General features: G+C 34.2%; 1 pseudogene; it reads right to left on the bottom strand.

The window, feature by feature from the left end:
• Positions 1-6,065: 6,065 nt before the first annotated feature.
• Positions 6,066-9,444, bottom strand: LOC149539445 (BTB/POZ domain-containing protein SETH6-like; annotated as a pseudogene).
• Positions 9,445-27,554: the final 18,110 nt, after the last annotated feature.

Here is a 27,554-nt window from a genome sequence, read left to right as displayed (position 1 = left end):
ATGGTGAAGTGTTTGAGGATGGTAAAGATGGCAGAGATGGTGGAGTTCTACAGCTCTACAACTCCAAAGTTGTTCGAATTCGACAAAAAACTAGATGAAGGTAGGCCACAGAGATTGCAAAGCTTTGCAAGTTCGCAATTCTGTGGGACATGACTAAAAATACCAGAAAGTTCAAAATGTCAGAGTGGTCAAAGATGGTGGAAATGATGGGTTTTCTCAACTCCACAACTCTATAACTCTATAAGTCTAAAATCGTTGGAACTTGACAACAAACTCAACGAAGGTAAGCCATCGAGATCGCAGAGATCACAAAGATGTGGACCTTTTCAGCTTTACAACTCTACAATTCCAAAGTTGGTGGAACTTAACAAAAACCTCAATGAAGTTAAGCCACAAATTAGATCACAAAGATATAGACCTCCACAACTTTGTGACAACAAAGTTTACTAGGACACAAAATTTTTGATTGAAAATTATATAATAGAAACTGATGATGATTTTGATGTTAGGTTTGTCATTGATGTCAATTAATTTCTTGTAAGAATACCTAATACTCTCTACATGTTAATTTGAAATCCCTTAATTAGGTGGTCTTTAACTAGACATAGAAGTTCTTGATTGAACTTATTGTAGTTCCTCTAACAAGGTGAACACTTCATAAGTGGGATGAAATTTCTTAACAAAGTAGTTCCTAGTAGGATTTTTAGATACATCTAACAATGTATCAGTCACCTCTAACTAGGTGAGTCACCTAGAAGGTGACATATGTAGATTTTAACTAGGCACACACTTTTATTGTAGTGAAGAGTTGTGGGTACCATCCCCACCATAGTTTTTTCCTCTAACCAAGGGGTTTTGTGAGACCAAAAATTATGGTGTAATGTGTGGATGCACAAATTTGTGGTTTACTATTATTTTAATTTACTATTTTACTGTTACAACATATCGATAAACTAGTTCCTATTATAATAAATATTAAGTAAATGATTATATCTGCTAATGTGAATTATGGTTAGAAGTTTATGGTTAAAAATTCTAATTGGTAAAAAATTTGAGAGTATTGATTCCTCCCCCCTCTCAATACACACCTTTCCAACATTGGTATCAAAGCTAAGTTCTCTAGGGAAAAATTATAATAGCTTGAGAGTGTACACTAGTACATTTGACCCCATTTTTAGACCAAAATTTTTGACCATCTATTAAAATGTTTTAGATTGGTTGGAATATAGAAGGAAAAATATCATATTTTGAAAATCCATGCCCGTGTTGGTGGAAATTTTGACCAACATGAGCTTAACATGTTAAAATGAAAAAGGGTCTCTTTCCTTGTCCTGTCCCTGTCTTTGAGCATTTTTTTAGGTCATTTATGTTGTTCTGCATTCTACACTAGTTGTTCTCATTGTTCCTCATACTATACTCCTTCATAATTGTCATTCGCACATGGTCCCAACTTCAAACCCTAGGATTCTACCCCTAAAACATCTCATCATTGCAATGTTGTTCCTCAAGTGTCTAGGTAAGTTGTCACTGCTCTTCTTTGAAATGTTCAAGCACAGATTTATGGTAAGTTTATGAATTTTCCATCTAGTTGAAATATTTGTGCACAGTTTGATAAATACTATCATTGTGCTAGCTTTTGGCCTATTTCATTGTTATGTTTAACACAAAGCACGCGCGGGAGCTACACAGGCACAAGAATTGGTGAATGTGATCAACTGTTACTTGCAGCATGTTCAACTGAACACTTTAACAATATCAAGGTAGGAGAAGAGGCAGGAATTAAGGAAGAGGCCTCGATCTTGGGATTATTTTAGACTTTTTCTGCATACTAACATCTTGGGCCCTCTATTCCTTTGGGATGATCAAAACCACCAGTTTTTTTGTAGAGGGCATCTAGGTTCTCATCAACACAAATGGTATTAATAGTTCGCTTCTTTACATATTATCTCCACACACACGGGAGCTATGTGCTAAGTTCCTCTTAAATCATTACCTTTTTTTATTTTGGTAGCTACTTGATAGATTACGAAGGTTATGGGTTGAGTGTTTTAAAAACTATACTTGTGGAAGCTAAGGAGACTATAGAGTGAGCAACCCAAAAGATGAAGGGCATCCTCAGCATCTTGTATGCATTCTCTAGGTATTTTAATATTATGGTTTGCAATCTGACTACCTCTCTCTGTCTCTAGGGTTTATGGTTCCCTCGACTTATGGCTTCTTTTGTACTTATCACATTTTTCTACCATTGTTGTTGTTAATTTAATGCAAGATTCACATAAAAGATATCCTGCACTACCCTAGCAAAAAATTTCTTATCATATAATTACAAGTTCTTGTCAAACATTTGATCTCACTATTCTTCATTGTCCTCTTGTGGTTGATAGATTCCTAATTTAATCCCTTGAAATTTGTAGCTTAATGATGGACTCATAATATTTCTAACATAGTAACAACACTTTATTCAATAAAACTGCCTTCCTAATTAGAGAATTGAACATTCAACTAGAGATTGAACGTATTTTCTTTCACATAGAATTATTTGTAGATTTGACATCATTTTGACACTAAAGTTCTTTGGAATTTTAGGAAATCTCCTACATTCAATTTGTGATTTCACTCATAAAAGTATCATTATTGTATCTCCTCTCTTTGTATTATTCATGAAAAATTGAAATAAATACCTACCACAACTGAGGAAGTGAAAATTTTATTCATGTTCAAATGCTACAAGATACATCACTTTCTCATTGGATTTGAAGGAGCAATTGATTGTCTTACAAAGGAAGTGATATCATTGCCCCTCATCAATGATATTCTGATGTGATGCATGAATGGAAAATCACACTCAAAGAAGAATATACTCAACTATGAGCATTGATGTAGACATGCTCAAAATTCCATATATAAGGAAAAACTACATTAAGTCCTCAAGGAAAAACTACATTAAGTTGTGTACCAAATATAGGCTTCTTTATTAGATAGTTATGGCCAAGAAATGAATTTTGTAGCTACATTAAAGAGTGCACTTAAAGATTGGACATGATTATGTACAATTTTAAATCTAGTTGTACTGAGACCAGTGCTAGTTTTGTTTTTTGTTTTTTGGCCTTTAGAAGCACTTAAAGGTTCCATAATGCAATATTTATGATCATTGATGTGTCTATGTCAAAAATAGCCCATCTTTTGAAAGAATTAAAATCCTTTTCCATACTTCTAAGGGGTGATCTTAGTTTTCTTATCTTTTTTCCTCATCTTCTCCCCTATAGATCCAAGCACAAATGGCTTTCTCTTCATTCTCTTTAGTAAGAGGAATAGATGATTGTATGAATGAATGGATGGTCATTATTGATGAAGTATATTTCATAGCCTCGTATTTCTTCCCATATGACTTAGGTGACATGGGGAGAGACATTACAAAATTTAGTTTATACTCACTAATGCATGTACTTAGTAGCTTAAGTTTATAATCATACTTTGCTAATGTATCCTTGGAGTTTTTAGATTCTCTATTGTTTGGTACCAATGTGTTTGTTGTCTATTGAAGATCATTGCAAGAACATGTGGTATCACCATGAATAGTAAACTCAACTCAATTGTAAGGAAATTTTATGTATTGATGATGTGTTGATGGAACTACCTACATCTCATAAACCCATGGTCTACCTAGCAAGATGTTATATTCTAGATGCAAGTCAAAATGATAGACCATGTAACTCTTGATGGGTCCCACTCTAATAGGTTATTGTATTATGAAACCTTTGGAAGATCACTCCTCTTTATTGTATTCCTTGATTGTGATTTAACATCTTGGATCAATCACATGCCCAGAAAAACTAAGTTTTTGCATCAAGTTATATGTACACGTGTTTCAAATTGCACCTCCATCTATCAAAATTCATTTGAAATGGTGTTTGTGGATGAGTACTTCAATGTGAAGGGGAAAATTATGGGGATGGTTGATAAATTTTTCATCCTCCTTAGAGAAGGATAGGTAGTGAGGTATAGTTAGACGATTCACCATAGTCTAGAATCACTTAGTGTCAATATCTTTGGGCACGTTAGCTATGAGAAGTGACTATTCTAGGATTTCTTGATGAGCAAGGGATATCTTCAATAATTAAAAAATCAAGATTTGCATTAATGTTCTTTGAAACTAGTCCACAAGAATACGATTAGCTAATGAGGAAGTGGACATTTGTTTGGAATATCAATTCTTATCATATAATTACAAGTTCTTGTCAAACATCAATTCTCAAGTTTGATACCATCATATAATTACAAGTTCTTGTCAAACATCAATTCTCAATTCTTATCATATAATTACAAGTTCTTGTCAAACATAATTACACTACCCTAGCAAAAAATTTCTTATCTTATAATTACAAGTTATTGTCAAACATTTGATTTCACTATTCTTCATTCTCCTCTTGTGGTTGATAGATTCCTAATTTAATCCCTTGAAATTTCTAGCTTTATGATGGACTCATAGTTTTTCTAACATAGTATCAACACTTTAATCAATAAAACTTATCACATTTTCTACCATTGTTGTTGTTAATTTAATGCAAGATTCGCATAAAAGATATCCCACACTGCCCTAGCAAAAAATTTCTTATCATATAATTACAAGTTCTTGTCAAACATTTGATCTCACTATTCTTCATTGTCCTCTTGTGGTTGATAGATTCCTAATTTAATCCCTTGAAATTTTTTTGGCACTACCCTAGCATTGGAAGAGGTGGTCGCTACTAATTTCTTCTAGGTATCTCAATTTGATGAACCCTAGAAAACTTGATTAGCTTCTCTAGCTTGTTCATGTACTCTAATAGAGAAACTACTTTGTACTTGGCTCTTGCTATGCCATTTTAGGCCAATTTTTTTCAAGGTTCTAAAGCTCCATGGTCATATATGTATGTTTCCACACTACTCATTCATTTTTCATTTTTAATAGATTCAGACGTGATTGCTCTTGATGACATTAAATTGGTATGTTAGGTTGTCATCCTTTTCCAGGGCTTAAAGCCCTCATTTTCCCAAGGTGATTTTTTATCATGCTTGCATTTTGCACCTACTCACGAATATTATTAGCTTTGGTTTATTCTCTTAACTAGTTTTGTATGACATTTAAAAACTAGTATAATGCCTAATCACAACCTATTCACCTCTCATTGGGAACCATATCAAGTCAGCTCTTAACAAAGCTTGCATATTAGTAGGTCATTAAATTGGCTTTTTTCTTCAATGTGCCTAAGGAATTTCCAATGGATTGATGATCCTATGTCAATGTCACCTTGAACTATACCTTTCCTCATTCAGTCATGAGAAGAACTTGACACAATCTTTCTCTCTAGGGCTTGGAATTTTTTCATTTCTGATGTTTACCTGTCAACTCTACATCATTTTGCAACAATATAATCTATATGCATGTAGCTTTTTGAAAATAAATAAATTATTTTATTGCAAAGTCTGAAAATTATTTATGTTTGTATTTTAGATTGAATTCATCATTATTACCTCTGAAAGTGTGCTTTCTCATTCCGGCTCATATTAACTAGAAAATTATAATAAATGTGAGTTTCCTTGTAAAATTTGAAATTTAAATAATTTCTACTCTTTTTAATATTTATCTGAATGGTTTCACCATGTTTAAATGGTGATTGCAAGGGCGAAGCCAAGGAACTGTCAGGATAGAAAACAAGGAGGCTAGGAGGAAGCCAGTAAAAAGGATGAGTAGTAGGAGAGTTATTTTTATGTTGATTTTGTTTGTTGTCATTTTCTTGATTGTCAATAGTATCAAATTATTGCATAGGTGCACACACATCCTACAGTGTAATTATATTACATTTGAAATATCAGTTTCTAAATTTTTGAGTTTATGAGTATAAATATTGTTTAATCTCATTATAATAACTTTGAGAAGGAAGCTCACATTCTATCATAAGACCTTGTAAGATTTATGATGTTACTGAGCTATGTGGAATTTTATGATGTTACTCAGTTGTATAGAATTTTATGAGGTTGCATGTATTTTAGGAATAGGTCACGACCACTCATTTACTTATGGATTAAAGAAAACTTTTTTTTGACAGCCTTTGGCAGTTAAGCATTTTGCATACATTTGTCCTCTCTGTCTCCGATATATGTGAATGCATCTGCTCAAAGGAATCAAACCCAAATATATTACTTAGATTTTTCCTCTATGGATAGATTAAGAAGAGCATGCTCTTTAGTGGTATATATATAATATATATATCAACTTAGATATTACAAGGGAGGAACATATATGCATTAGATTTTGTTTCTATTGCTTGAATTTTTTTTTGTAAATCCTATAGTTTCTAGTGGGTTGCTCCATAGATGATATCCAAGCTAAGTAATGCAAGGACTACATGCAACATATAGTTTCCATCATCAAAGGCAATATATTGAAATCACTAGTTCATACACAGAACCTTCTTTCAAGAACTACATGCAAATCATTCATATAAATATAAGTAAAATCTTAAAATATGCAGGCATGTAAAAAAATATTCTTTGTTGACCTAAATGCAAACGACTCATGTCTATTCATAATTTCTTATAACAACATATGAATCTCAATGATTGTACTTGAAATAGCATTATGGTAAATCAACAGGCATTCATCAAGTTCAATCGCCTTTATAATCAAGCACATTATTCTGTTGCTTTAGACAAAAATATTTTATGATTTTCCCTTTCACTGCAATGCATTTGCAAAGAGGCTTTTCATATGATTATCAAACATTTGGGCAGTGCCATCAATGATGAATGTCCTAACAGTTACAATCTACTTTTTCAAATGTAAATTGGATGATATGCATTGCAACAAGTTTATTAGATGTTCATAATTTATAAATTTCCTTGGATATTCTTATATTTAATGTGACTAGTTTACATGAATAGTGACATTGTCTTTAATATTCCATTGTCTTCTCTAAAACAAGATGATACAAGTGACACCTTCCATAGTATCTTCTCATAGAAAAAATCCATCTACTATAGAGCTAGGATTAAAATCAACAAATAAATGAGATAGAGTAAAAGTCATGAAAATTCAAATAGGGAGTATGGTGAATAGATATATTACTCACAAGGTACTGGAAATTCGATTTCAAGATAACAAATTTTCCTCGTGTTAGAAAATATGTTGGAGGCTATGATCCAGAAGCTCCCTAGTATGGGTAGAAATCAAACCATGGAGCATGGAACATCGATATACAACAAGGATAATGGAAAATGGGAAAAATATAGTTTTAAATGAGATTCCCATATGTATCTATATTTCTATGTTCAGAGTATACTTGAAATTTTCTGCTAGGGAACCCAATGTACAAATACAAGATTATATCCACTGAGTATAGCAATAAATCTCCACATGATAAGAAAGCATAGAACAACTGTAACTGTGTTCCCTAGCAGGATATTACAATACTATGAAATTCTTTGGTCACTAGTGCACTATCATTCACACAACATCATTTGATGTTAATTACAGTCAGGAATTACATAGAGACCATGACTAACTACAATGGTCAATCATTATCTAGCTTCATCAAAGAACATTAGGTAAAACTAAAATATCAAATTAAAGGAAGTGTAGTAAACCTTACCTTGATGTATAAGTCAATAGCTTTGTAGATATGATCATGGATAGGCCTACAAGAGGATGGCATAGTTTCAACCAGATCTAGGAAAATGGCAGGCAAAACATTGGAATTAGGTAGCAATTTATGTGAGATACTCATCGTACACTTTGGCCACATTACATACAAATGGATTGTTGCTAGTGGAGCTATGAGAGCTAGCATTCCCTTCACTGAAAAGGGTGTAATCACACTCTTCCCCCACATCACTTTGTTAAGACATGAACATGGCAACTATATGTTGCATGCTCTCTACCTCCAAAATATCCAAATTGTCAATTACATCATCATCATTCTTCAATGGCAATAAGAAATCTATTGCCATAACCTGATCTAACTAGCTTGAAATTATATTCTCAAGCTTAAAGGTGCACTCTTTGTCTGCACTTGATGTAAGGGAATAATGAAGGAGCCCAAATAGAAAGGTAATAGGTATGGTATCTTTGTCCATAAGGAGTAGCTTGAGCACACATTCCACCTCCGCTTTCATCTTACTGCTTTTGTCCTTTATCATGTTTAAACATTGAAAGTCCACCCTATCAAATATACATCTGTAATGATAAAGGATTGATTAAAATCTGGGAAAATGAATCTAGATGTAAATCAGCTCAAATCATCAAAGGACTATAAAGCTTTATTCAAATTTCATTTTAAGTGTATTTTTTAGAGTTATAGATCTCCATTGAATTATTTTTAACAAATTTTCTCTCATTTCAAAGAAGCAATGTGGAAGTGTTATTCGTGAAGGACTTATTTCCCATATAGCTTCCTTGAACAACAAGAGCCCATATAGCTTCCTTAAAACAACAAGAGCACCCACCTGTCAGTGTACAAAAATAGTGCTCTACATATAAATTTTTCATCAATGCCTTTCCTTTTGATTGACTCTATTATCTGCCTAAAATAGTCCAAAGGAAAGGTTATTAGGTCATTGATCAAATTCTCCATGTGGCTACCCCCAAATGTGATCTCCATGGGTGCCAATGGAAATAGTACAGGAGCTCATTTTTCGATTGCAGAGTAGGTTAAGAGCGATATTGCTTCAATACAAGTTCTAACTATCTTGAGCCCTTGGGCTATGGGATTAAGCTCTTCATAGCATCAGAGGGATTCAATGGCATGGTCACAGTTCTTCACTATTGTATCTTTGAAATAGTGGTCGCTTCGTGTGCAAAGATTTCCTCAAGAGTAGTCCTTCGCTATTTTAAAGAACTTTGATGCACACCTAATTGTTGAGATGGTGGATGGTTCCATGTGTACCATACAACCATAGCAATGGGCTACTATTAGCTCAAAAGTATCTACCCCACCTAGACAAGAATTCAAATGTATTTCATTGGCTTCCTTTAGTTTTTGATTCAAGTATCCAATCATGAACACCAAAGGTAACTGCATGTAGACACGTACAAAAGTTGAAATGCATTCATAACTAATACAAAATATGAAAAATATAAGGGGGTCAAGATCAATTCATGTACCTTGTGAAGATGGAAAGTGGAACCCTTAATGTGAACTACTATGTTGGTTGAGAAACCTATAGCTTTAGACCTGTGCTAACCATACCATATCAGAAAATGCAAGAGCTATAAACATTTACCTTCATGAAATAGAAATGGAAGTAATAGCCAGTTGCGAAAAAAATTTACTAGTCAATCTTGTAGTGCTGCTCATGACTATTATAAGAAATTTGATTTTGCTATTCACTAGTCTTGAATTTCCTTTCCGGTCATTGTCTTCCAAGTTTTCCAATCTCCCTTTTTGCATACTGTGCATTACCCATTGTTCACTCTTCCATTATGATTTCACATTATTTTTTGTTTGGTTGGCTTTAGTATCAACTTTACCATCTCTAAAATATTTTCTAGTTGTGACCTATATTATTTTTCCTCTCCATGTTCTACATGTTTATCATTGTGTGTTTTGAGCCAAGAATCTAGAGATCAGAATAGGCAACTGCTTGCAAACATTCCTTTCTATCCACAATTAGGATTTGAATATGATTTTCTGGATTGTGAATAGCTTTTCCAATAAAAATGTCCTTTTAGGTGGATGTGTCAGCTCTAGGAATCAATTTACTTGTCTCTTCATTTTTGGAGATTTGTTAAACTATAGGATAGGTGAGGGTTTGGACTTGTGTACATATTCATGTTGATCCAATTATAAGTTCAATTTTTTCTATTTGCCAAAACTATATTTACACGTTGGCTTCTGCTTGTTTAGTTTTGTACTCTCTTTGTTAACACATTTCTTATATAGTCTTTGTTCAAATCATATATGAAACCAACATTTATGGTCTGGAAGAACTTATCTTTTACTTTGTATGCAAAGTGATATTTTAGAGCTTCTGTAGCATGGCCATTGAGAATAAAGACATCAGAGTAGATTTTGACATTTTCTTATCAATTTTGGAATTCTAGGAATGTGAGAATGTTTACTGAAACAATATCAGGTATCACAAATTCTAGGTCTGGGAATTCCTTTTTCACCTCCTCTCTACATTTACTATGGTAGAAAATTGCATATACATAGCATCTTCTACCTTTGTTTCTCAAAATAGCATGGTATTGATACAAATTTTAGATTTCTCCTAGCTATTTAATACAAAAAAAAATTTCTTAAAGTTCTATTAGAATTGCTTTAGAATAACTGGGGGGGGCGGGGGGGGGGGGGGGGGGGGGGTGAATCAATTATTCAAGGTCCAAATGTCCTATTCAAACTTTTCACTAACTATAGTGAACCCATTTAACCATTCATTCATCCAAGCTTTAACTTATATAATCAGCAAGTTACTGTAAGTCAACATGCAAGTATAACACATAAGAAATCAACACATGACATAGTGATTTATGTGGAAACCCAATTTGGAAAAAACCACCAGTAACATGCTACTCAATTTTCACCCTTCTGAAGTGATGCCCTATAAAAGGCCTGCCCTATTAAAGGCTTACCACACACTATTAAATGTGACCTTGTTAGAGGATTTAACCACCCTATTGGAATTGGGCATGGTTAAAGGATTTTAAAACATTCACTTGGAATGCCACCCTGTTAAAGGATTTACAAATGGCTTTTAGGCCAACCTAAGTCCATAGGATTTTCAAATCTAATACAATTTCTAGAGAGTATTAGAAAATCTTGACCTGACTACAACATACAACTTATCTTGTAGATCTCAAATCAATTTTCAGCTCATACCCTTGCTTGGCCTTCAATCTCTGCAACTCTTGAGCTTGTCTTTCTTTCAAGCTTCATCTCCTTGAGTCTCCATACTCAATGTACCAATGCAATCATCTCTTCATGACCACTTGTAGAAGCAGAGCCTCTATTCTCTTCCTTCTCCTAGATGTCTCCACCTTGACACCCTTCTAACTACTTTGCAGATTTGACTCTTCAACAGCAACAGTATCAGCAACTCTTTGCTTCTTGGTCTATGACTTCTTAAATAGAAGTCTTTGAGTACCTTTTCCCACTTGATTCTTCAATTTCCAATTCACATGGATTAGGTAGGATTCATTGCATCTAACCCATATTATGTTTCCTCTAGAAACTTCTTGAATAATCTTTTAGAATTCACCCAAAAATGGTTTACATAGGATTCTGTGCCAAAAACTCATCATCCTTATCTTCCAACTCATTCACAAAATTCAATGTAACCACTATGTCGGCTTAGATTTGGCGCATCTTCATCATTAGAAATAATGCAGTAGCTCAGCACTATTGGAATATTGGTGCTCGGCACATACTGTGTTACTCGACATCAACTGTGTTTTTCCCAATGCTCGGCACCTGAAGATCACTCAACACCAACTGAAAAAAATATATATATAAATTTGATGCTCGGCACCTAATCTTCACTAGGCACATGAAGATCACTTGGTACCCACTAGAAATTTTTGTTACTCGGCTTCTACTGAGAATTTTCTCAGCTTCAACTAACTTGCTCGGCACCCACTTATGATCTTAGTTTAAGCTTTGCAGTCAGCCTTGTTACAGCTTCTTCCTCTAATGTTTCTATGTGTTACCAACCTCTGTATCCTTGAGTATGTCATCAATACATTACTTAACCATTGTCTTAACTGATCCTTGCACTTCATTACAACATCATAACTCAACCTTTCCCTTAGGTGCTCTTATTACATCTTGTTGATCAAATCCTCTTCATCAATCAACTAAGTGATAGTACTTGGATCTTATAAGAAAATATCATCCCTACAAATAGTAAGTTTGACATCAATGACAAAACAATCATTGAAAACATTCTTTTACAACAATCTCCCTCTTTGACCTTCAATAGCAATGATATTTTCAATAAGATTTCCAACAATCTCCCTCTTCGGCATTGATGGCAAACCAAACTGATCCACCATCAGACTAAAATATTCAACCATAAGCTCACTAAGTTAGAACAGTAATTCAAATGCCAAAAATTAAATTGTAACATGACATCTCCTTCTACTATTTTGATTGCTTCATTTTAGCTTCTCCCTCTTTGTTGTTATATCCTTGTTCCTTGTTCTTTATGTATTACTTATCTTTTGCTATTTTGATCAACCTCAAACATCTTCTCCTTCATACTACTGATTAGTTCTCTACTTCTCCTTCTTTTCAAATCCTTTATCTTCAATAGTTGTTGATCAATTATTTTCTTCTCCCTCTTTGACAACAATGACAAATACATATTAGCATCTTTAATATGTAGATGTAGCTCTTACAAGTTCATTTAATTTCTCCCTCTGCCACCTTGCTTGTGACTAATTTGGAATTTCAGTACTTCTACTACTTTAGGCATAGATCCCAAAGTAAACATCATCTGCATCAATGTATAAAATCTTCAATATTCAGATTATTTGATGTAGGGCATATTTGCTTTTTGGTTCAAGTAGCCTTAGCTAGGGGTATCATCCCTAACTTTCCTCTAAGATACTCAAAAGCATCTTTTGGTAGTGCTTTTGTGAAGATATTAACAATCTATTCCTTTGAGCTAACATATTCCATCTTTACTTGTTTGTCTTCCACCAGTTCACGTACATAGTGATACTTGATTGCAATATGCTTAGTTTTAGCATGCATTATTAGATTCTTTGATATATTGATAGCACTTGTATTATCACAATAAAGTATCACAGGCTCAATTACCTCATCCTTCATACCTTATAGAAAATATTTGATCCATACAATATTGGTGCAGTTTATAGCAGCTACCACATGTTAGCTTGTGGTGACTGATCAGGAAAGTACTGTACATACTTCATAAATTCTTTGGCATTCAAAAAAAAACATTGGGCCCTATTTTATCTGGGTTTTGTGCCAATATGTGATTATTAATTATAACCCTAAAGTGGTTTAAATATTTGTATAAAAGGGCTTAGGGTTAAGGATTCTTTCATAAGGTGTGATGCAAAATTAGTTCTTGCGGTGATATTGAGTTGTAAGGGATTACAGATTAGAATCAGATTGTAATCACTAAATCATAAAAAATGACTTGTTGTTTGGTGGATGCAGCCTAGGGATTGGGTGAACCACGTTAAATCTTGGTGCCTTGTGTTCTTTTTTGTGTGATTTACTATTTTTTGTTATTGGTTATATTTGCATGTAATTGTTATTTCTATCTGTGGTTTAATCCTAACAAGTGGCATCAAAGCCTAGTTATTTTTTAGTTATCCTCTGCAAGAAAGTTTCATGGTTGAGTGGGAGTCTCAGGGTTGAGTGGGAGTCTCAGGGTTGAGTGGGAGCAATGGCAGATGAGCATAAGCTAAGGGCTGATAGGTTTAATGGGCAGAACTTCCAGTTATGGAAGATGCAAATGGAAGAATATCTATATTAGAAGGATTTATGGAAGCCATTGGAAGGAAAAGCCAAGAATCAGGGATCTATGTCAAATGATGAATGGGATCTTTTGGATAGAAAGGCACTTGGAAGCATTTGATTATGCTTGGCACCATCAATGGCATTTAATATTACAAAAGCAAAGATAAAAAAAGAATTGATGAAAACCCTAGCGACACTGTATGAAAAGCCCTCCACTTCAAAAAAGGTATTTCTCATGAAGCATTTATTTAATATGAAAATGGCAGAAGGTGGATCTATTACAGATCATTTAAATGAGTTTAATACTATTACTAGTCAGTTATCTTCTATGGGTATCAATTTTGAAGAAGAAATTAGGGATCTCTTGATTTTGTGTTCTTTTCCTGAAAGTTGGAATGGCTTGGTAATGGTTGTGAGTAATTATGTTCCTGGATCTAGTACCCTAAAATACGATGATGTGATCAGTGTTATTTTGAGTGAGGAAACTTGTAGGAAAACCTCAGGTGGATCTACATCAGGTAGTGCTTTGAATGCACAAAGCAAGGGTAGAATGACTGAGAGAGGAAGTAATTCTAGAAATCATGGGAAATCAAGAGGAAAGTCAAAGGGGAGGAGGTCTCAATCAAGAGGACCAAATGACTACTGGTACTATGGGAAACTAGGGCACAAAAAGAAAGATTGTTGGAATCGAAAGAAAAATGAAGGAGATAAATTAGATGGAGACAAGGAGGCAAATGTGATCAATAACAAATCCGAAGAGGATGCTTTGCTTCTATCTTTGGAAAGTGTTGATGATTCATGGGTTTTAGATTCTGGTGCTTCATTTCATGCTACACCTCATAGAGGTTATTTCATTGATTATGTCCAAGGGGATTTTGGGCTTGTTTATTTGGGGGATAATGAACCTTGTCAGATTGTTGAAAAGGGAAAAATTAAGATTAAGTTGTAGAATGGGAATCATTGGCTACTACATGAGGTAAGACATCTTCCAAGGCTGAGTAGGAATTTAATTTTAGGAGGGCAACTCGGTGATGAGGGTTGTGTAGTTACTTATAATGATAAAAATTGGAAGGTTTCAAAAGGTTCCCTTGTAGTAGCAAAAGGTGTGAAAGTAGGCACCTTATATCTTTGTGCAGGTCATATTGTTCCTTCTACTTTAATTGTTTTAGAGAGAAATGAATGTTCAGGGACAATTGTTGCAGTTGAGCAGGGAGAACAAATAGCTATTGTAGATTTTGATACAGTGTTATGGCACAACAGACTTAGACACATAAGTGAGAAAGGTATGAAAGTACTTCATTCAAAAAAAAATTTACTAGGTCTAAAATGTGTTAATATGGATTTCTATGATAGTTGTGTGTATGGAAAACAAAAGAGAGTGAGTTTTGCAAAGATTGGGAAGGAAAATAAAAGGGAGGAATTAGAGCTTGTGCATACCGATGTATGGGGACTTGCTCAAGTATCTTCCCTTGCTGGCTCTCATTACTATGTTACATTTATTGATGATGCAACTAGAAAAGTATGGGTTTATTTCCTTAGATGGAAATCTGATGTATTTCAAACTTTTAAGAAATGGAAATTCTTGGTTGAAAATGAGACTGGTAAAAAATTAAAATGTCTCAGATCTAATAATGGTGGTGAGTATTGCAGTCATGAATTTGAAGATTATTGCTCCACTAATGGTATTCATAGACAAAAAATATTCTAAGGACTCCACAGGAAAATGGAGCAGTTGAACGCATGAACAGGACTATAATGGAATGTGCAAGGAGCATGAGGTTACATGTTGGGTTGTCCTTACACATGTTGGCGAAGGCTGTCAATACTATTGTATATTTGATTAATAGAGGTCTCTCTACTCCTTTGGGCTGTGGTATTCTAGAGGAGGCATGGACTAGTAACAAGGTGAGTTATTTTTTTCTCAAAACCTTCGGTTGTGAAGCATTTGCTCACCTAGATTTTGAAAATAGAACCAAGCTAGAAGCTAAGTCAAAAAAAAGTGTATTTGTTGGATATGGCATTAATGAGTTTGGTTATAGGCTTTGGGATTTTGAAAATCATAAAATTGTAAGAAGCAAGAATGTCATATTCAATGAGAAAGTGTTGTATAGAGATCTATTGCAGCAACATGAGAAGAAAAAAGATGATTATGTACTGCTAGATGATACTCCAAAAGATGATGTTCCAGCCATTCCTCACGATGTGCAATAATTGAAACAACAAATACCACATACACCGATGAATGTTAGATGATCAACAAGGCAAATTAGACCTCTAGAAAGATTCTCTCCCTCTTTGTATTCTATTTTACTTATTGATGTTGGTGAACCTGAAAGTTATGATAAAGCTATGCAAGTGGATACTAAGATTCAATGGGAGTTTGCAATGAAAGATGAAATGAACTGTTTGCTGAAAAATAAGACATAGCTTTGTGCAAGTTGCCTACAGGTAAAAAGGCTTTATAGAATAAGTGGGTTTATAGGTTAAAAGAAGAAGATGGAGGTAAGAAAAGATTTAAAGCCAGGTTAGTTGTAAAAGGATTTGCACATAAAAAGGGAATTAATTTTGATGAGATATTTTCTCCTGTTGTTAAAATGACTTCTATTCGTACTGTTTTAAGTCTAATGGCTACTGAAGATTTGCATTTGGAGTAGCTGGATGTTAAAATAGCCTTCCTTCATGGTGATTTGGATGAAGAGATATATATGGCTTAGCCACAAGGATTTGCGGTCAAAGGTAAGGAGAACTTGGTTTGAAAATTGAAGAAAAGTTTATATGGCTTAAAGCAAGCACCTCGGCAATGGTATATAAAATTTGACAGTTTTATGCATGAGCATGGTTATAGTAGGTGTCATTTAGATCACTATGTCTACTTCAAGAGATTGGATGATGATAGCTACATTATTTTATGTTTATATGTTGATGATATGCTTGTAGTTGGGTCTAAAATGGATCACATTAAGGGGCTAAAGAGCCAATTAGCACATGCATTTTCTATGAAGGATTTGGGGGCAGCAAAAAAAATCCTTGTCATGAAGATTTGTAGAGATAGGAAAAATAGAACATTGACGCTATCTCAAGTTGATTATGTTGAGAAGGCATTGCAACATTTCTCTATGGAGAATGTTAAAGCTGTTAGCACACCTTTACTTAGTCATTTGAAGTTGACTAAGGAGATGTGTCCCAAGACACATGAAGAGGAGGATAAGATGTCCAAGGTACCCTATGCTTCAGCTATAGGAAGCTTGATGTACACTATGGTATGTAGTAGGCCAAATATTGCACATGCAGTGGGAGTTGTTAGTAGTTATATGAGTCATCCATGAATTGAGCATTAGAATGCAATCAAATGGATTCTTAGATATTTGAGAGGAACATCCACTAAGTTTTTACACTTTGGGGGCTCTACTACTAATTTACAAGGCTATGTTGACTCAGATTTGGCAGGGTACATTGATACCAAGCAGAGTACTACAGGTTACGTCTTTACTATTGGTGGGGTAATTGTGAGTTGGGTTTTTAGGTTACAAATGGTTAATGTTTAATCCACTACAAAGGCAGAGTATATAGCTTCTATAGAGGTGGCCAAGGAGATGATATGGCTTCAGTTCTTCTTGCAAGAATTGGGACATCCTCAGAAGGATAATTATTTGTTCACAGATAGTCAGAGTGTCATTCATCTTGCAAAGAATTCAGCTCTGCATTCAAAGACCAAACACATACAATTGTGGTACGATTTCATTCGATCAGCTTTGGAGGATGGATAGTTAAAGCTGGAGAAGATACATACCAATGATAATCTAGCAGATATGTTGACAAAGGTGGTAATAAGGGAGAAGTTGAACTCCTGTTCAGCTTCGGTTGGTCTTCTAGACTAAATATGAATAAAAGAATAGTAGAGTCCAAGGAAGTTTGATCTAGTGGGAGCCCCATGTGGTAGCAGTATAGCTACAGAATCAGTCTCCAAGTGGGAGATTGTTGTTTAGTGTGGAGCCTGATCAATCCCCAAGTGGGAGATTGTTAGCTTGTGGTGACTGATCAGGAAAGTATTGTACATACTTCATAAATTCTTTGGAGTTCGAGGCATCGCCCCAAAAAATAAAATTGGACCTTATTTTATCAAGATTTTGGGTTGACATGTAATTATTAACTATAACCCTAAAGTAGTTAAAATACTTGTATAAAAGAGCTTAGGGTTAGGGATTGTTTCATCAGGTGTAATGTGAAATTGGTTCTTGCGGCGATATTGACCTATAAGGAATTATGAATTGGAATCAGGTTGTAATCACTGGATCATAAAAATATTGGACTTGTTGTTTGGTGGATGTAGCCCAGGGATTGAGTGAACCACATTAAATCTTGGTGCCTTGTGTTCTTTTTTGTGTGATCTATTATTTTTTATTATTGGTTATATTTGCATGTAATTGTTATTTCTGTCTGTGATTTAATCCTAACACCACATATTCAACTTCCGCAGTAGACTGTGAGGTGCAGCTTTACTTTTTGCTTGTCCATGTAATCAACCTCTTTCTTAAGAAAAGTGCTCCTCCACTAGTGCTTTTTCTATCATCAATGTTACCTCCCCAATATGCATCAATGTAAGCTTTCAATTCAAATTTTCACTCCTCTTGTAGTACAAACCAAAATCATCAGTTCCTTTTAGGTATCTTAATATTCTCTTCACTACCATTATGTGATTTTCTCTTGGATTTGCAAAAAATCTTGCTACTATCCCAATAGCTAATGCAATTTTTGGTCTACTATGTACAACATATTGCAGCTTTCCAATTGTTGACCTATACAATGTCTAATTTACTTCAATAGACTCATCATTCTTGGATAGTTTATGGCCTATTGCCATTGGTGTGCTGACTGATCTTGAGTCTTCTAGCCCAAATGTTTTGAGTACTTCTTTGATGTTTTTGGATTGGGTCACAAATATGCCATGCTTTAATACTTGTAATCCAACAAAGAATTTGATTTCTCCAAATATTGACATTTCAAATTCATGCTTCATTTGATCAGCAAAATCTTTACATGTAACATCTTTTCCTCCAAATATTATATCATCAACAAAGATTTTTGATATCAAAATGTCTTTACCTTCCTCAGCTTTCATGTACAAGTTTTTGTTGTCATCTATTCTTTCAAATCCTATTTTCACAAGATATTTGTGCAACCTCACATATGATGCTCTAGGTGCTTTCTTTAATCCATAAAGTGCTTTGTGTAACTTGTAGACCATATCCTTGTTCTTCTCATCAAAAAAACCCTATGGTTGTTCTATGTGGACTTCATCTTCCAGTATACCATTCAGAAAAAGCAGACTTCACATCTATCTGGTAGACTTTGAAACCTTTATATGTAGCATATGCAAGTAATGTTCTTACTCCTTCCATTCTTGCAACAAGGGCAAATGTCTCTCCATAATCCAGTCCTTCTTCTTGTGCATAGCATTTGCAAAATAGTCTATTTTTGTTTCTTATTATCTCACCATTTTCATAGTGTTTGTTTCTAAACACCCATTTTGTACCAATCACATTCTTATCAGCTAGCCTAGGAACTAGAGACCATGTTTTGTTCTTCTCAATCTGATCTATCTCTTCTTTCATGACTTTATGCATCTTTTACTATTTTGGGTTCAACCTTGCTTAGTAGACATGATTCATTCTTGAGCCTATTCCTTGTCAGTGGTCTTGTGTCTTTGTCACCAATGATTTGATCTACAACGCGATGTCTTCTTACATACTTGGCCAATCTAAGTTTAGTCCTTTCCATGTTTGATCCTTAAGCTTTAGAGTCATTTTATTCTTCTTCACTTGGCATTTAATCATTCCTTTCATGCATGCTATTTTCAGAATTAGAATGTGTATTTTCTACATTCTGTAGCTTGGCTTGTGAATGCAGCTCGACATTCATAGGCTGAGACTCAACAGATACTAAAGTTTGTTGTTGATTCCCAACTTGATTTGCAGAATTGTCTTCAACTGTCATTCTTTCATAGAAGCATACAAAGGATCTATAATCCTCTATTTGCTTTGACTCATCAACCTAAACTTTTGCATGCTCATCAAAATTTACATTTGCACTCTCCACAACTTTGTTAGTGTTAACATTCAAACACTTATATGCCTTACTTCTAGTGGAGTATCCAAGAAATATGCCTTCATCACTTTTTGCATCAAACTTTCCATTTCTAGTATCTTTTAGAATATAGCATTTACAATCAAATACTTTGAAGTTTTTAACATTAGGTGAATGACCATACCATAATTCAAAAGGTGTTGCATTTGTACCTTTCTTGACTTGAACTCTATTCAATGTGTAGATTGCAGTACTTATAGCTTCTCTCCAGTACTTTAGTCCAACATTTTTCTCCATCATCAAGGTTCTAGCACAATCAACTACTGACCTATTCATCCTTTTAGCAATACCATTTTGTGGTGGAGTTCTTAGTGATGATGTTTGTCTTTTGATACCTTTGTCATTGCAGAATATTTCAAACTCTCTTGATGTGAACTCACCTCCTCTATCTGACCTTAGGCATTTCAAGTTCTTTCTTGTTTCCTTCTCAACTCTAGCCAAATATTGTAATACCCCAAAATTGGTTCATTACCATCTCAACCAATTCTGGTCTATTTCTGGTTAAACCAAAGTCCTTTGTCACTAGGCAAATTCTTATTTTGCTACTCGCTACTTGACTTAATTGTCAGATCCAAAAAAACCCTAATCTACATTCATCATTCTTATTATTTAATTCCTATAGTATTTACTCATATTAGTCACATTAAATCTATTGATTAATATTTAATTTAATTATTAAGTGTTTATACTTTAATTAAATTAAATTATATCCTAAGGCTAATGTACTATGGAATTAAATTTATTTAATTTAATAAATATGCCTATTTTAATTAATTAAATGAAATTATTTAATTAAATTGAGAACTTACTTCTAATTGATTAAACAAAGTTATTTAATTAAATGGGCAGTCATTCCTAGTTAATTAAATGAAGTTATTTAATTAAATACGAAAAGTGCCTCTAATTAATTAAATAGAATTATTTAATTAAATGAAAAAGGTAATTATGAGAGCATATCTCATTTTATTAAATTAAATATCTCTCCAAAATCTCTCTTCAGTTCAAAAAGAAAATTCCTAGATCACTGTTGATCAAATTAGAAGTGACCCAGATCACTTGCTTTTACACTGAAGTCTATTTGAGTTGACTGACTCTTACATTCATATCTGAGCCAGTTAACTCCGTTTGATTTGGGAATCTTCCTTTATGACTGAACTTTATCTTCAATCTTGACCGTTGATTGAAATTGATCTCAACCGTTGATGGTTCCAGGAAAGTCTATTTAAGAGACCCTCATTTCCTCATTACAGAGGTTGAATTTTCATAGTAGTGAATTGCTTTCGAATTGAGCACTCACCTTATTTTCTAGATTTCTACATTTCTATCATTATTAGATTCTCATCTAGCTTAGTAATGCATACATTTAACTTAATGTCTTTTATTTCTTAGATTAATTGCTTGCACTTCATTTAGAGTAAATTTGCATTCATCTAGCTTAATTGCATTCATCAAATCCTTCATTCTTAGAGGGTCTGGTTGCTTACACCTTGAATCTGAGGATATTTAATAAGCAAAAATAGTTTAGATAAGAGGCAATAGGTCGAATCATAGGGCTAATCTTGGGTGAACAATTTGATGTTCATTCCAGGATGAATCCACGTATAATGACCGTGTTGAAGTGTCTGTGAGGTTCAGAGGCCCACAATTCACAAGTACATTTCTATACTGATTTAAATCATATTTCTGGTGTGTCATCTTTTGATTTTGCTCCCGAGGGGGTAGGATGATTACATCATTTAACTTAATGTAACTCAATCTCAATCTCATTGTTTGGGGCATCTGGTTCCCATCTTATGTCCTTATCACTTGGGGCATCTCATCACTCGGGGCATCTTGCTCCCTCTTATCTGGCATCTTTGACATCTATCTTATCTTTTCATCAAATTGATCAACCTTATAATAGCTCTTCTTAGAGTTTGATAGACAGGTATTGGGACAGTCTAAACCCTAACTCCTGAGGATCAAGCCTTGTTCTGGGGATGATTCTATGACTCATGATTGGACCTTGTTATCTTTTATCAATCTCAGGTATCTAGGTTTTCTATCTAGATCCTTGAAGGTTAAGCTCCGTTTTGGAGATAATCTTCTAAATGCTATCAATTTTAGGTATCTAGGTGTTCTATCTGGATCCTTGAAGGTTAAGCTCCATTTTGGAGATAATTTTCTAAATGCTATCAATTTCAGGTATCTAGGTATTCTATCTGGATCCTTGAAGGTTAAGCTCCATTTTGGAGATAATCTTCTAAATTCTATCAATTTCAGGTATCTAGGTGTTCTATCTAGATACTTGAAGGTTAAGCTCCGTTTTGGAGATAATCTTCTAAATGCTATCAATCTCAGGTATCTAGGAGTTCTATATGGATCCTTAAAGGTCAAACTTTGTTCTGAAGAAACCTTTTAAATGCTTATCAATTTTAGGTATCTAGATGTTCTGTCTAGATCCTTAAAGATTACGCTCCGTTCTGGAGATAGTCTTTTAAATGCTATCAATCTTAGGTATCTAAGTGCTCTACTTGGATCCCTTAGGATTAAGCTCTATTCTAGAGATGGTCCTTAAAAGCTTATCAATTGGTCTTCGTATCATCAACTTTGGAACCAATCTCACCTTCACATCATGCTTTCTGATTTTCTTTGAATTGAACGTGTTGCTCACACATTCATTCAAAGAGGGGCAAAATGTAATACCCCAAAATTGGCTCATTGCCATCTCAACCAATTCTGGTCTATTTTTTATTAACCCAAAGTCCTATGTCACTAGGAAAATTCTTATTCTGCTACTCGCTACTTGACTTAATTGTTAGATGCAAAAAACCCTAATCTGCATTCATCATGCTTATTATTTAATTCCTATAGTATTTACTCATATTAGTCACATTAAATCTATTGATTAATATTTAATTTAATTATTAAGTTTTTATACTTTAATTAAATTAAATTATATCCTAAGGCTAATGTACTATGGAATTAAATTTATTTAATTTAATAAATATGCCTATTTTAATTAATTAAATGAAATTATTTAATTAAATTGAGAACTTACTTCTAATTAATTAAACAAAGTTATTTAATTAAATGGGAAGTCATTCCTAATTAATTAAATGAAGTTATTTAATTAAATACGAAAAGTGCCTCTAATTAATTAAATAGAATTATTTAATTAAATGAAAAAGGTAATTATGAGAGCATATCTCATTTTATTAAATTAAATATCTCTCCAAAATCTCTCTTCAGTTCAAAAAGGAAATTCCCAGTTAACTGCTGATCAAATTAGAAGTGACCCAGATCACTTGCTTTTACACTGAAGGCTATTTGAGTTGACTGACTCTTACACTCAGATCTGAGCCAGTTAACTCCCTTTGATTTGGGAATCTTCCTTTATGACTAAACTTCATCTTCAATCATGACCGTTGATTGAAATCGATCTCAACCGTTGATGGATTCTAGGAAAGTCTATTTAAGAGACCATCATTTCCTCATTACAAAGGTTGAATTTTCATAGTAGTGAATTGTTGTCGAATTGAGCACTCACCTTATTTTCTAGATTTCTACATTGCTATCATTATTAGATTCTCATCTAGCTTAATAATGCATACATTTAGTTTAATGTCTTTTATTTCTTAGATTAATTGCTTGCACTTCATTTAGAGTAAATTTGTATTCATCTAGCTTAATTGCATTCATCAAATCCTTCATTCTTAGAGGGTCTGGTTGCTTACACCTCGAATCTGAGGATATTTAATAAGCAAAAACCCTTTAGATAGGAGGCAACAGGTTGACTCGTAGGGCTAATCTTGGGTGAACAATTTGATGTTCATTCCAAGATGAATCTACATACAATGACTGTGTTGAAGTGTCTGTGAGGTTCAGAGGCCCACACTTCATAGGTACAAATACCACTTGAAAATTTGAAATGCATCAAATTTTTTCTTTAAGAACATAGCATTCATTATCCTAGAATAGTCATCTACAAGTAGCATTATATATCTGTCTCCTAGGTAGCTTTGCACTTCTATTGGGCCACATAAGTCTGTATGGACTAACTCTAGTACTTTTTTGGAAGTGTATGTTCTACTTTTGAAACTATACTTAGTCATCTTCCCTACTTGACATTGTTTACACATTGTGTTTTCAGGTTTCTTCAACTTCGTCAACCTTTGACTTATTTTTTCTTGCTAATACTAATCAGATTATCAAAGTTAACATGACACAACCTTTTATGCCACAACCACACATCATCAAGTCTAACAACAAGACATGTTGCATCTTCCATATCTAGGTAAAATAGATTACTCCTAGTTTATTCACCCTTTCCTATCAACTTTCCATTAGTGTCATAGATCTTGACAGTTTTGTTTCCAAATTCAACTTTGCAACCTACATTGCCTAACTGTGATACACTCAACAAGTTTTAGTTCAAATCTTCAACATAGTATGCATTATCACATGAAATTTTCTCTTTAAGTTTGATAGAGCCTTTTCCTTTGATTTGACATAGGGAATCATTACCAAATCTAACAATATTTCCATCATATTGAGTAAAGGTACTGAACTTACTTTTATCTCCTATCATGTGATGTGAGCATCCATTTTCTATGATCCACTTGTCATTCTTGTTCACACAGGGAACCAATTTTGTTGCTTCATCTTCATCTTTGTCTGATTCATCCTTCATGGCTACATAGACTACTTCATCATCATTTTCATCAGTCTTCTTCAACAATGTAGCATCTCTTGTCTTTCTCTTTGCCATCATCTTCTCTTTTGTTCTTGTACTTGTTTCCTTCTTTGTAGTTCTTCTTCTGTGGACACCTTGCAGCTATATGACCTACTTCATTGCAATTGAAACATATGATAGGGAGCTTACCTTTACCTATATGGAATCTCCTAGCCAGTAGTGCTTCTAGTTGTTCCACATCTTCCTCATCTATGCTGCTATCACTAGATGCATGTTTTCCTTTTCTTCTTTTCTTGCTTGATGTATCCTCCTTAGTACCTTTTATTGTCATCTTGGCCTTGAAAGTAGATTCAAGGTTCTCAATTCTGTAGTTGTCAAAATTGGATAGCTCAAATGCAGTAAGTCTTCCAACTATTCTTTCAAAGGTTAGTGTGTTCCCTTGTACACACCTTAGCCCTTGAATGGCTGAAACTCTAATAGCATAGATAGGGAGTAGAGTTCTTAAGTATTTGTTGATTGATGTTTCTTCTTCCAATTTTCCATCTAGACTTCTTATTTCACTCACCACTTCTTTCATTCTTGCAGCATACTGAGCAACATTTTCACCTTCCTCCATGTTCATGTCATCAAACTTTCCTCTTAGGCTTTCTCTCTTTGCTCTCTGAACATTCTGATCTCCTCCATAGATTTCTAAAAAGGTTTTCCATGTCTTGAATGTAGTGTCACAATCTTTGATTTCATCATATTCTACATAGCTGAGTGCAAAGGCAATCTCCAACATTGCTTGGTTATGCTCCTTTTTGTTCAAATCATCTGCAGTAAGAGGTCCTGTTGGAGTTGCATGTTCTGTTCCAATTGAGGTTTGTGCATAGTCACCTATTGATCCAAGGTGAAATTTCATCAAACTCTATCATGCAGAAAAGTTGTTTTTGTTGAGCTTGGCAACTTCTCTCTTGGACATCTTGATTTTTCTGCTTCTAGTACTTTGAAACTAAATCAACAGATGGCTCTGATACCAATTGTTAAAATTACTTTAGAATAACTGAGAGGGAAGTGGGGTGTGAATTAGTTATTCAAGGTCCAAATGTCCTATTTAAACTTTTCACTAACTGTAGTGAACCCATTCAACCATTCATTCATCCAAGCTTTAACTTATCTAATCAGCAAGTTACTGTAAGTCAACATGCAAGTATAACACATAAGAAATCAACACATTATAGATTGATTTACATGGAAACCCAATTTGGGAAAAACCACCAGTAACATGCTACTCAATTTTCACCCCTCTGAAGTGATGCCCTGTAAAAGGCCTACCCTATTAAAGGCTTACAACACACTTTTAAATGTGACCTTGTTAGAGGATTTAACCACCCTTTTAGAAGTGGGCCTGGTTAAAGGACTTTAGAACATTTACTTGGAATGTCACCTTGTTAAAGGATTTACAAATGGCTGTTAGGCCAACCTAGGTCCATAGGATTTTCAAATCTAATATAATTGCTAGAGCGTATTAGAAAATCTTAACCTAACTACAACATACAACTTATCTTCCAGATCTCAGATCACTTTTTAGCTCATACCCTTGCCTGGCCTTCAATCTCTATAACTCTTTAGCTTTCCCTTCTTTCAAGCTTTGTCCCCTTGAGTCTCCACACTCAATGTACTAGTACAATCATCTCTTCATGACCAGTTGTAGAAGCAAAGCCTTTATGCTCTTCCTTCTTCTAGATGTCTCCTCCTTGACACCCTTCTAACTACTTTGCAGATTTGGCTCTTTAGCAACAATAGTATCAATAGCTATTTGCTTCTTGGTCTATGAATTCTTAAATAGAAGTCTTGGAGTACCTTTTCACACTCAATTCTCCCATTGTTCAATTTCCAATTTGCATGGATTAGGTAGGATTCATTGCATCTAACCCATATTTTGTTTCCTCTAGAAACTTCTTGAATAATCCTTTAGAATTTTCCCAAAAATGGTTTACATAGGATTATGTGCCAACAACTCATCATCCTTATCTTCCAACTCATTTACAAAATTCAATGTAACCACTATGTTGGCTTAGATTTGGTGAATCTTCATCATTTGAAATATTGTAGCAGCTCGGCACTATTAAAATACTGGTGCTTGGCACATACTGTGTTACTTGGCATTAATTATGTTTTTCCTGATGCTCAGCACTTGAAGATCACTCGACACCAACTGAAAAAAATAAATTGATGCTCAGCACCTGATCTTCACTCGACAGATGAAGATCACTCGGCACACACTAGAAATTTATGTTACTCATCTTCTACTGAGAATTTGCTTTGCTTCAACTAACTTTCTCAGCACCCACTTCAGTATCCTTGAGTATGTCATCAATACATTACTTAACCGTTGTCTTAACTGATCCTTACACTTCATTACAACATCATAACTCAACCTTTCCCTTAGGTGCTCTTGTTACATCTTGTTGATCAAATCCTCTTCATCAATCAACTAAGTGATAGTACTTGGATCTTATAAGAAAATATCATCCCTACAAATAGAATGTTTGACATCAATAACAAAAAAATGATTGAAAACATTCTTTTACAACAATCTCTCTCTTTGATCTTCAATAACAATGAGCTTTTCAATCAAATTTCCAACAAGTTCATGTGTCTTTCTATTTGATGCTACATTTCTTCAACAAATCTTTTGTAAATTTTTTATCTTGCTTAGCAAATCCATCAAAGATAAGTGTGCTTCCTAAGCTAAAGAGCCTTAAAACAAGTATTACAGTACATATAGTAAGAGTTAATGCATGCCATGGCCATTCTTGATTATATGAATTGCAGGATTGTATGCCTTCTTTGCAACCAAATCATTTGATGAAAAATGATGAAGTAAATGTTCTACCTAGTAGCAAACTATAGGATCCATGTGTTATGAGGATGCATGCCATTAAGGCTCATGTCTATTTGAAAAGGAAACTACTAAAGGGCTCACTTGGATTAGTTAGATCATGGCCCTTGTCATACCAGCTAAGATTTTCGTAAGATAGAATTTATGCATTTGAACTCCCAAAAGATTTTGAAGTATCATGTGTCTGGTTGTGAGATAGAGCTATTAGGGGACACTCTTGTTATGTTTATGGTTGCAAGACAAAACCATTTCCATGATAGAATTTATGTTTGAGGCTCTCATGCCCAAAATATTTTGGCGAATCATGTTTACAATTGCAAGATAGAACCACTAGATGACACTTCAGTTATAATTGCACATATTGTTTCATCACACAATC

The sequence above is a fragment of the Cupressus sempervirens genome, chromosome 9, assembly GCF_028749045.1.
Source record: "Cupressus sempervirens isolate cs-2001-9-10 chromosome 9, ASM2874904v1, whole genome shotgun sequence".
Taxonomy (NCBI): Eukaryota; Viridiplantae; Streptophyta; class Pinopsida; order Cupressales; family Cupressaceae; genus Cupressus; species Cupressus sempervirens.
The sequence above is the reverse complement of the archived record's forward strand: the minus strand, read 5'-3'. Positions and strand labels throughout refer to the sequence as shown.